A 12,544-nucleotide genomic window follows, 5' to 3' on the forward strand; every position below is an offset into this window, starting at 1 on the left:
TTCCTGTACATAAACAATCTTCCCCTGCATGCAGACACCCTCGCACTATGGTGCAAGGGTCCTTGCATTGGCTCTACACTGTTAAGTGTAGCGCCAACGCAGGGGAAACACAGGGCTGCACCATATTCTTGTAAATATGGTGCAACCCTGCATTTCTGAAGTGGGGGACCTTACTGTGCACCAGGATACGCCCGTCTTTTTTGGGGTTCTTCAATGATTCCCCCACTATCACCCTCCACAGTGCCACTATCTCTCCATAGCCCCTCTGTCACATGTATTGTATTTTTTATAGCATCTCTCATACCATTGTAGAATGTCAGAGCACTCTGCATCACACACACATATAGAGACAGTGACTCATACATGTAAATCAGTGTATAGAAAATGTTACATAAGGCAAAGGGGACTACAAGGTGTAGAATTCCCATGTCATTCATACTTGTAGGCATTTTTAAAGATTGCTTAGTCTGGAGAAGCACAAACTCAGAATTCAGAACATAACACAGTGGTTAGCGTTGACTTTAACAATAAAAATGTATTTCCACCTAAATAAACCGTTTTAGCAGCATCAGGATAATGAAAGACTGGGAAAAACATAAGTCACTAACTTGTACCTTGCAGTTTGCTAGCAGCTCTTTGATGACAGTTTATAGGTCACTGTGCTAGATTACGATTGTCACTTATAAACTGCACAGTAACAAAAGAATCTCTGACAAAAAGCAGTTAGCCACTGAACTCTGCACATAAAATACTTTAAATGCATGGTACACTTTCTTTGCAGTAGGCATATTAACCCTCTGTGCTACATTAGATAAGTCAAAGCAGCCACTGGAAAAAACTCTCCTCTCTCTCCATTAATCACTGGCGTTATCTTGACACTTTTATTGTTGCTTGAAAACTGCTAATTGTACAAGATACTTTGCAGTGCTTTTAAATCTGCTTCCTGCGGACCCCCTAGGAATGTATCACGGACCCCTGGGGGTCCGCGGACCACAGTTTGGGAAACACTGGTATAAAGAGTGTGATGCTTACATCGAAAGTATCACATTGCAGTGGTAAAAGGAGGTGTTAATCGAAAGGTGCGGTCATGACAAGCTCTCACAAGTAGTGAGTAGAGGTACACCCCGGCAGTAATACTGTGACCAGTGATACTTTTACTGTACGCCTTGAGACCCGCCTTCCCCTTGTTTGTTGCTACTCAGTACCAATGAACATAACTTGGGGCAGAATTCCACACTCCAAGATGGCCGCCATAGTTAGCCTTCCCTCCACCTATACCTACAACATGGCTGCTGTATTAACATCCCCCTTTGGAGGTTGACGTCCTAGTGAGTGGCCGCTGGTGATGGGCTGCCTGCCAGACGCGAGGACTATATCGCCGACACTACCTTGGCGATTGGCACCTCTCGGCTCCGGCAGCATTGGGGTAGGTCTTCCGACAACTAAGCAGTTCTTACATGTGAGTATCTACCCCTTTTACAGGAATCCGCGAGGGCCGCTCTGTCGACCCTACACGATCAGGTGAGCTTACAGAGGATCCTACTGCAGTAGCAGACACGCGCTTAACCGCCGGGGAACCTCCTCCACATGACCCGGTGTTCATCATGGACAAGCGGTCTGCCCCCTGTCATCGCTTCTGACCGTGTCCTCTTACATCATTGGGGCATGGTACGGTTGCGTTGCTGGGCGAGACGCATATCTGTGCTGTGGGCTTGTGAGGGTTTGGGATCTTGGACCGATCATAGCGTCTCCCTGACTAGACGCGTTGTTGAACTACCTCTACTCACTACTTGTGAGAGCTTCTCATGACCACACCTTTCGATTAACGTTTCCTTTTACCACTGCTATGTGATACTTTTGATGTAAGCATTACACTCTTTATACCATTACTTCCCCTGGGACACTGGAAATTCCACGTGTCTTGACCTGTCGGAAGTTGATGGGGACAGTCTTTTATAGCCGTTAGTGACTCCAATATTGGTCTAATACTTTAGCTACCATTTTTAAATACAGGATATTGATCCTGGTCATGTTTGTAGCACCTTTCAATTTTGTTTGTCATATTAACGCCGTACCTAATATGACACCAGTTTTTACTCACTACAATTCACCATGTGGGGCACATCACGAATTGCGTGCATTCACATGGTGTTACTCACAAGGGAGAGTGGTGGTGATTAAAGGAATATAGACTATGACCACTGTTTAACCTTGTTGTTTGTATCCCAATAGGTTGGCCACCACATCTACAGGTACTTCACCTTTAGGTGCACTCTGTGGTAGATCAAGGTTAGCAGTACCAGAGCACCACTTGTAGTGTAGATTGATAATCTCTCTTAGGTCCTGAGGAATTGCCACTAGATCGCCTTGACATCCAGGCAAGAAACATGTTGACCACATGAAGTTGAGCGCAACATCCTGACACATTACATCAGGTAGTCAGCACTTTATTTTTAACCAGGTTGGCAGCCAGTCTCATTAAATAATTTTTCTTTTTTTTTCTTTCAGTAGACACTGACTACTATTTTGAGGAGAATGTAGGGTCCGTGAAGTCAGCGATAATGCTCTGGGGCGCATATAGGGCAGGGATAAAGGGGAGAGCGCTGTCAATGATGTTGGGCCATAGGGCAGAGCGCAACCGGCAAGTGAGCGAATTGGAAACGGAGATCTTAAATCTTGAACACACCACCTCGCAGAGCCCTGATCAGGATACTCAACATATCCTCAATGTTAAGAGACAAGACTATAGACAACTGCTCCTAGAGGACGCTAATAGGCGTGCTCTCGCCACCCACCATAGAATATATGAACAGGGCGAGCAAACGGGGAAACTCTTGGCATGGCTGGAACGCAAGGAACAGTCAGCGAGATGGGTGCATGCGATCAAGGGGCCTGATGACGTTTTGATCACTGATCCTCAGGGCATTGTGGAGACGTTCGTGAAATACTATGAGCAAATATACACCATGCCACAGCACTCACAAGCCCCATGGGCGGCGGATCTCCTGGCCACTATCAAGGTAATATGTATCTCCCAACAAGATAGAGAGGCCTTAGATGTGGACATCTCGGTTGAGGAGATTCAGAAAGCCATTCAAGACATCCGTACAAAAGGGGGTGGTGATGGACGGAGCATCAGAACCAATCAAACACTCACACCCAGTCAACAGATCTGGGTTTGATCCATCACCGTTCTTTAGCCCACTCTGCCACCCCAGTTCAGACATGGCCATATGCAAATCAGTCTGACCCTGTGCATCATGGGAACAGTCCAGCCCGAACTGCCAAGCCATGCCTTCCCTGGACCGGAAACAAGCATCCTAGGACCGGTTTCTGGCATTGCAGCCGTCTTCAGCCAGGCTTGCTTGAATCCAGTGGCAAAGTGAGCAAGGGACTCACGTCTGAGCATACCCTGCCAACTTATGGCGAAGAAAGTGGTACAAAAGGGGGTGGTGATGGACGGAGCATCAGAACCAATCAAACACTCACACCCAGTCAACAGATCTGGGTTTGATCCATCACCGTTCTTTAGCCCACTCTGCCACCCCAGTTCAGACATGGCCATATGCAAATCAGTCTGACCCTGTGCATCATGGGAACAGTCCAGCCCGAACTGCCAAGCCATACCTTCCCTGGACCGGAAAAAAGCATCCTAGGACCGGTTTCTGGCATTGCAGCCGTCTTCAGCCAGGCTTGCTTGAATCCAGTGGCAAAGTGAGCAAGGGACTCACGTCTGAGCATACCCTGCCAACTTATGGCGAAGAAAGCGGTACAAAAGGGGGTGGTGATGGACGGAGCATCAGAACCAATCAAACACTCACACCCAGTCAACAGATCTGGGTTTGATCCATCACCGTTCTTTAGCCCACTCTGCCACCCCAGTTCAGACATGGCCATCCGGGCTGGTGAGGCGATGGGCCCCAACGGGCTTCCGATCGAACTAATGAAACCCATGGTGGTGAAGCTTGCTCCCCCCTCACTGAATCTATATAATGAATGCTACGAGACTGGCCTCCTCCAGCCGATATCCGTGCGGCCACCATTGTGGTCATCCGCAAGCCCGGTAAACCAGTGGACGAGTGCACATCATACCGACCATTTCCCTGATTACCGTAGAGGCCAAAATCTTGGTTAAACTATTGACCAACCGTCTATTCCCTTATCTCACTGACTTGATTCACCCTGACCAGTCAGGATTCATGCCAGGTCGCAACACGGCGCGTAATTTACGTCACGTCCACAGAGTGCTAGGTCTTGTGGCAACAATAGAGGAAGAAGCGATCCTGCTCGCGCGTGATGCAAAAATGGCATTCAACACCATGGCGTGGCATTATCTGTTTGCAGTTTTGACTCGTATTGGGCTCGGGCCCAAGTTGATTGAGTGGATCAGACTTTTATATAACCTTCCCATTGCCCACGTCTCAGTGAATAACCATTGTTCAGGTTCTTTCCTCCTTTGTCGTGGTACGAGGCAAGGTTGTCCATTATCACCACTTCTTTTTGCCCTGGTCCTCGAGCCTTTAGCAGTCTGGATCAGGGGGGACCCGGACATCAGAGGCCTTAAATGGACAGACGACTATGAAGACCGCATATCGCTATATGCGGACGACATTCTACTTTACCTCCCATCACCGACGCGCTCACTCCGCCGCGTTCTCCACATTTTCCATATATTCGGGGCCCACTCTGGTTACCAGATAAACTGGTCCAAATCCCAGATGTATACCCTCTGGGGTGATCCGCCACACAGTCCTCGGGGATACACCATTCCAGTGGCGATCCAGGGTTTCCAATACCTCGGAATCTTCATAACAACCGACGCAGCAGTGTTCTACGAACAGAATCTGATGGGCCCGTTGCAGAGGTTTAAATCTGATGTCATCCACTGGAAGACACTACCTCTTACTCTCTTGGGTCGGGCGTCTTTATTCAAGATGCTTGCCCTGCCACGCTTTCTTTACGCCTTGCAAAACACTCCCATCCCGGTCCCCGAAACCTACTTTTCGCATATTGATGCAGCAGTTAGAGATTTATTATGGGATAACAGGCCACCTCGAATAGCCATAAACAAGCTCACTATGGGATAGTACGATGGGGGCATCGGGTTGCTGGACATGCACCTTTATTACAAGGCGTCGCAATTAATTGCCATCAATAAATGGGTGTTTGGGTCTCATACTGACCCCAGCTACCGCACAGATCTGTGGTTAATGGGGAATGGCGGCTACAACAGAGCACTATATACACACCCCAAGAAATTAGGCTTGACTGGCCCGTACAGTAGAAGTGTGGCATGGGGTCCAAAGGCGGATGGGATGGCAAGCGTGCCTGACGAAGGCTACCCCCCTGAGGGAACCAGATATCTTGGGACGACTGAGTACTTGTGCAGGGTTCGACAAGTGGGACATGATCGGTATTTTTGCGGTGGGGAATATGTGGATTAAGGACAAGAAGGCGTCATTTGCAGATCCCCAACTCAAATATCAGCTAGCACCATCAGAACACTTCCGTCATCTTCAGAGTAGTCATGCCATAGACTGTGCCCTTCCCACAGGCGTCCCGTTCCCAGACGACTCTCCTCTGGAGGACAGGTTGTTGCTGGATCCAATGGACCGCAAGGCCATCTCCCTAACGTACAAAAAATTTATCAATAATCGGGCTGATCCAATGCAGAAACTGCGAGCTAGTTGGGAGGTGGATCTGGGAGAAATGACTGACGAGGATTGGATTGAAGCGCTGGCCTCCCCCCGAGAGGTAGCAGTTCCGATGCGACTCCGGCTTGTCCAACTTAAGATTCTCCATTGTGTGTACTTTGATGCTAAACTGTTATTTAAATTAGGCAGGAGACCAGATACACTCTGTCTTCGCCACTGCAATCAAACAGGTACATTCATACACATCATATGGAAATGCCCCCACATACAACACTACTGGATAAACGTTACCCAACAAATGGCACGATCTTGTGATAAACCCATACATCCGTCTCCCCAATTATGCCTCCTTAATATCTGGGAGGCAACAGACCTCACCCAAGCTGAACAATCGTGGGCCACCATGGGGTGGAGCATAGCGAAAAGGAACATTGCCCAGAAATGGGGGGTGGATACTATACCACATTTGCGAGATTGGGCTAAGGACTTGGATCACGCCATGGTAGCGGAGAAAACTGTATATAAAGGTAGAGGTTGCCCACGAAAATGGAATCAGAAGTGGGGACGTTGGAATAAATACAGGGGGGACATCTGTATTTCTCCCATGGTGGAACTCAGACGGGAGAGACATGCACTATTGGAGGAGGCAGGCGCAGACAGGAGGACATAAACCTTCGGGCCAATGAGTATAATGAGTATAAGTGGTGCTCCCAGACCCGAAGACGCAATTGTAACCCTCTTTAAACTGACCAGCCTTTCACTCTATGTTGTCTCTGGTGCTCCCGAGGGTTAGTAGGCTATTGTGTAATACTACAATGTACGTCTTTGCAGCTGAGATGTCCATGTAATGTCATTATCAATGCTGTTTTGTTTCTAATAAAAAACTGTTTTTAAAAAAAATTATAATAATAATTTTTCTGGACTTCCATTTCCTGTTTTAACTCTGCATGGTCTATTGACCCTCACTTTAACAAATCTACACTTTTTTAGGTCCCTCACACCCACGGCACCAAACGGCAAGGAATAAAAGATCTCCACCAAAGAGCCCCTCATAGGGTGCCCGTCAGGTATCGCAGCGCCGACCTGACGAGGAGCATGCTCTATGATGAAGCATGACATCCAGCTGTCTGGGTGTGTGAGGGCACTAATTCTGAAAGGAGGGATTCCACATAGTGTTAATACAAGAAGAGATAATTCTGATTCTTCCGTGTCTTGAAGTGCAAGACCACAAATGTCGCATGAAGCGTTAATACAAGAAGAGATCATTCTGATTCCGAAGTGGCTTGAAGTGCATGACCACAACTGTACGCGTGAAGCGTTAATACAAGAATAAATAATTCTGATTCTGTAGTGGCTTGAAGTGCACGGCCACACAGACTTAATACAAGAATAGTTAATTCTGATTTCGCAATGGCTTGAAGTGCATGACCACACAGTGTTAATACAAGAAGAGATCATTCTGATTCCGCAGTGGCTTGAAGTGCGTGGCCACATAGTGTTTTGTTTTTTTTAAACAACCTTTATTGGCATTTTGTATCAAGCAGTATCATTATGTCCCATGATACAAACATACTTTGGCCGTAGTTATTAGCGGTATACCCCAGAGGCCATTCCGTGGTCCTCTTCAACTGAAGTCCAGTGTTTCCTCGTCTCTTCCCGTTGCCCGGGTAGGGAATGTTACGTGATCCTCGTTTCCCCCCCCCTCCCCTCCCCAACCAAACCAAGCAATTAACTAGGCGGCAGTGCTCCCATCGCAAGTCACCAGGGCACCCTGGTGGCAGCATGGCCGCCATCAGTGGGAACAAACTAGACTTCTGCCAGTGCATTCTAAGGCCCGAGAGGGCCCCAAACTCGTCCATCATCCTCCGCGCCCCCGGCAGATCCTCCTCCGCCCACCGCAGGAACAGGAGGAAGTCATCTGCGTACAGTGCTATATTATGCCTCTGGTCCCCCAACTGCAGTCCACAGTAATCTCTGTCCGATCTCGCCACACACGTCAGTGGCTACATAGCTAGGGCGAACAGCAGGGGGGAGAGAGGACACCCCTGGCACGTGCGCCTCTCCACCCGATATTGCCCCGATATTGTGCGTCCTGTACGGACTCTCGCCACTGGGTCAGCATACAACAACTGCACCCAGCGCAGGAACCCTGGTCCAAGGCCCATCTTGTTCAGAGCAGCGTAAAAGAACCCCCACTCAGGGCTCTCAAAGGCCTTTTCTATATCGATAGTAAACACTGCTCCAGTCTGATTGTCCCGTGCTCCAAGCTCAAGGACCAATAGCAGGCGGCGAATATTCAAGGTCGTATTCCTGCGGGGAATAAATCCTGCCTAATCCCGATGCACCAGGGAGGTCATATGCGGTAGTAGCCGCATTGCCAGTATCTTACTGAGAATCTTAAAATCGAGATTTAAAATTGACAAAGGCCGATACGTGGCACACTCCCAGAGAGGCCTGTCGGGCTTCAGCAGTGGAATCACCACTGCCTCTCTAGTGGTGTCCGGCAGGTTCCCCCTCTCTTCCGCCTCTGCATACATCTCCACGAGTTTGGGGGTCAGTTCATCTATGTACGCTGCATAGAATTGTTTGGGGAACCTGTCTTTGGCCGGGGTCTTACCTCTGGCTAGCGCCTTAATGGCCACCCTCACTTCATGTTCCGTGATCGCCGCTCCCAGCTGGTCCGCATCTTCCTCCTCCAAGGTAGGCAGAGAAAGGTCCACTGAGTAGCCCTCTATGTTCCCTTCTCCCCAGGGCCCCGAGCTCTTGTAGAACTGTTCATAATAGCCTCGGAACCTATCGTTGATGGCATTTTGTTGATATAGAGAGTGCCCCTCAGAATCCGAGAGCTCTATAATTGTATTACCCCTGCGGTTGGGCTAGCCAGCCACGCCAGGAGTCTACCAGCCCTGTCTCGCTCCCCGGGTGTCCTGTCCATGTAGGTCTTATAATTGAAGCCCTCAACCTTTCCTCCTGCACTGCCACCTCTTCTTTCTTTTCGAGCATCTCCTGGCGGAGTTCTGGGTGGTTCGGGCGGCGAAGTTCCACCTCACGCAATGCTCGGTCAGCTCGTTCTACGTCTGTCAGTAACGTGCTCCTCACCCCAATAGAAAGCGCCATGCATTGCCCCCTGATGACAGCCTTGACGGCCTCCCATTCTGTCACCCTGGAGTCCGTGGTCTGAGCATTATCAGCAAAATATGCAACAATGTCAGTCCAAATCTCGTGCAGGAACACCTGATCTTCTAGTGCCTCAGGTTTGAGGCGCCATGTGGGGATGGGCTGCTGCTGGGACCCCCAGTGTAATCTGGTGAGTATCGGGTTGTGGTCCGATACCGTGCGAGTGAGGTATTCTGTCCCGTGGAGCTGGGCATGTATATCCGGGGAGCACAGGAAGGTGTCTAGTCTGACATGTAAGTCATGTACATGGGAGAGGTGGGAATATTCCCTGTCCAGTGGGTGTGTACGTCTCCATGTGTCCACCAGCCCCCAATCAGATTGCCAGGCCCTAAACCCCCTGGCTGCCCTGTGTGCTGGGGCATTCCGGAGTGGTGGGTGAGAGCGGTCAAGGATTAGGTCTGCTATACAATCAAAATACCCCCCACAATAATCGACCCTGTCAGGTACAGTGCCAGAGTTCCAGACAGGTGCTCAAGAAAGAGTCCCTGGTCGACATTCGGGCAGTAAATATTTATGAGCGCAATATCCTTCCCGTCTAGCCTCCTTGTGACCACCACATACCTCCCCTCTGGGTCTACGTTGTGGCCAGTATGTTGAAAGGGGACCCCTGCTCTGATCCAAATGAGGACCCCTCTGGCAAACGCTGAATACGTAGTGTAGTATGCTTGCCCTCTCCATCTGCGCTGTAAGGCCACCCCCTCCGAAGCTAGTGTATGCGTTTCCTGCAGCATCGCAATATGAATCCCTCGCCTGTTCAAGTGGGAGAAAATTTGGTGGCGTTTGTGCATAGAGTGCATTCCTCGGACGTTCCAAGAGAGGAAGTTATATATTGGCTGTGTCAACATCTCAGATTAGCTTCTCTATGCCTGTCTGGCCCCCACCCAGTGGCTTGGCATGTAATGCAATGCAACCAAGAAAGTAACCTACGCATTGTAACTCGTGTCCCCTTGAGCTAATAGACAGCAGTGCCCCCAACTTAAAACAACTAAACATCCCCAACTCCTCCTCCCTAGGACAAGTGAGAACATCTCCCCCATTCAAACTGCCCTCTGGCATAGTAACAGTCAAATTCTCAACGTTCAGGTGGTGGCTAGTCAAATTCCCAACTGGGGGGAAACCCGCTCCTTCGCCCCCCCGCCCCCCGGGACCCCCATCACCCAGGTCATTTTTGTGTCGCACCTCCTGTGTCCCTCGTTCCCCAAAACAGTCTCGAGCTATGATCCCCCACCCCTCAGCTGTAAAATCCAGCACATTCTTGCGTGTCGTGGATAAGTCATATCAAGTCGTCTTCCGTTCTAGGAGTCACTTCTGGCAGAACTTGACTGGCATCTCCCACTGTGTTCGAGCTGGTGTCAGAATCTGAGTCTCTCTGATCCTCTCCCGAAAGAGAGGGGTTGCCCTGTGGGCTCGTAGCACTCAGGGAGGCTATTGCTGCCACTGCACTCTCCCTGTCTCGGCGGGCCTCCTCTATAGTTGGGTGGCCCTTGAGTGCCCCCCACCTCCCAGGGGACCGTGTGTGGCCTTTCTCAGGCTGGTCTCCGCCGCTACGCCTCCAATCTCGCAACCCCCTCTCCTCTATCCAGTCCCACACATCCTGGGGGGTAGTAAAGAATTTGGTCTCTTCAGCATGCACTATCCGCAGTCTAGCAGGGAACACCATGGAGTACGACACCCCCATTAGTCGCAATTTCCTTTTTGCTGTGATGAAGGAGGCTCGCTGCTTCTGTACCTCGCTGGGGAAATCCGGAAAGATCCGGACAGTACTATTCTCAATTTTAAGTTGGCCTTTGAGGCGTGCTTGGCTCAGCACGTGGTCTCTGTCCTTGTAAAACAGCAGGCGAGCCACCACAGGCCTCGGCGGCTTCCCAGGAGGGGGCTCCGGGCCGGAACCCTGTGAGCCCGCTCCAGCACGAAGAATGGCGACAGGCCCTCCTCCATCATCTCAGTGCGCAGCCAGTTGTCCAGGTAGGCCTCCATATTGTTCCCCTCAACCTTTTCTGGCAGTCCAATGACTCATGTTATTTCGCCCTACCCTGTTTTCAGCGTCCTCCGCTCGCTGCTCCAGCACCAGGACCCTTTTTCAGTATCCGTAAGTTTGCGTGTGGACGTGGACACTTGGGGCTTCAGGCCGCCAACCTCTCCCTCCACCGTTGTGACTCGGTCCACCAGTTTCCTATGGTCTGCCCACAGAAGGCCAAAATCTTCTCGGAGCGTGTCTATTTTAGTTTCCACAGCGGTCCGTGACATTTCTATGGCCTTTAGGATATCATGAAGTGATACACCTTCTTGGGGGGCGGTTTTTTCGCTGTGAGTCCTGGGGCGTGTTCGCGGCTCCCCGTTATCCTCGCCCGCCAACTCCTGTTCCGTTTCCCGTCTCTTGTTGGCTCTCCCCATACTGGGAGCGGTATGGGCGCAAGCCGGGCAGCAGGAGCACCAGCGGGTTGCAACTCCGGGAGTGTAGAGGCCTCTCCAGTAGCATGGCCCCCGAGTCCAAGTACATGCTGCGGGGAAACCACCCGACAGGCGCAGGGTCAGCTCAGCAGCGAAGCCGCCAGGGGTGGTGACAAGGAGACAATCCACCTCGGCAGTAGTCCCAGCCCGTATACACCACTCTTCTTACCAGTGGGATTCAATCAGCTCGGCCGGAGAGCACCCGGCCGCGCAACAGACCAGTGTGGGCCGGCTCCCAGCCCTGGGCCCTGCCTCTGCCAGTCTTTTTCCCCTCGTCTATCCTGCAGCTGTGTGGGTGTGAGCTCGCCCCTCAGTGCCACCAGATAGTCCTCCCACTCAAAGCTCGAGGCCTCAGTGTCCCGGCTGCCCTTGTCATTCCGGTAGCCTCCGGTTCACTCACCGCAACTTCTCCGCACCGTTGTAGGAGCAGCGCCACCTCTCTCCGCCTCCGTCTGGTCGCCCGGAAGGATGGGGTTAGCGATTGTAGCTGCGGCGGCCCAGTTTGCCACTCAGTCCCAGGTGTAGGAGGAGGACCCCCTCCGCGCGCGGCACCGCCAGCTCCTCCCGGGACCCACTAAGGATACAGTCAGGTCTTCTGGTCTCGCTGCGTCGGCCGGGCCCCGCGCCCCCTGCAGGCGGGTCCTCACCCCCAGCCAGCAGTCCTGTAGTGTGCCGTCCTCGAGCTCTCAACGGCTCAGGTCTCCTGCCGTCGCACCGCCTTGTTCTCCCGCCGGCCAAGGTCCCCAGCGCCCGCGCCTGCCTCAGCAGGCTCCTGCTTCAGAATGGGGCAGGTGAGCCGCTCGGTGCCGGACCACACAGCGGAGGCCACCCCCTGGTCTTCAGCGCCAATTTCTACGACTGCCTTGCCCTTTCCGTTGCTGCCCGTTCTCCGGTCAATCTCATCTCCGTGCGCCGGTAGCCGCGAGGCCTCTCTCCTCCAGAGCCCCGCCGGTCCCGATCTCCTCCTGGGGACACCGTGTGGGTGAGACGGTCGCCAGTTGCTCCCTCAGAATCGGAGCCCAAAATGCAGGTGCCATCTTGCCCATCTCCGCAGCGTCTCTGCACTGCGGTTTTCGAAGTGAAGGCGAGCCGCCATTTCCCATCTGCCGACTCCCGCCTGCTGCTCCAACCTTTCTCTATCCAGGGGTGAGTTTATTAATCGAGGGGCCGCTCAATATCGGGCAGGAAAGGCTGTGATGGAGGTTCACCGGCAGGAGCTCCAGGTTAGGCTCCCTGCTCCATCGGCGTCCAGCCACGCCCCC

The sequence above is a fragment of the Triturus cristatus genome, chromosome 6 (genome assembly GCF_964204655.1).
Source record: "Triturus cristatus chromosome 6, aTriCri1.1, whole genome shotgun sequence".
NCBI classification, from domain to species: Eukaryota; Metazoa; Chordata; class Amphibia; order Caudata; family Salamandridae; genus Triturus; species Triturus cristatus.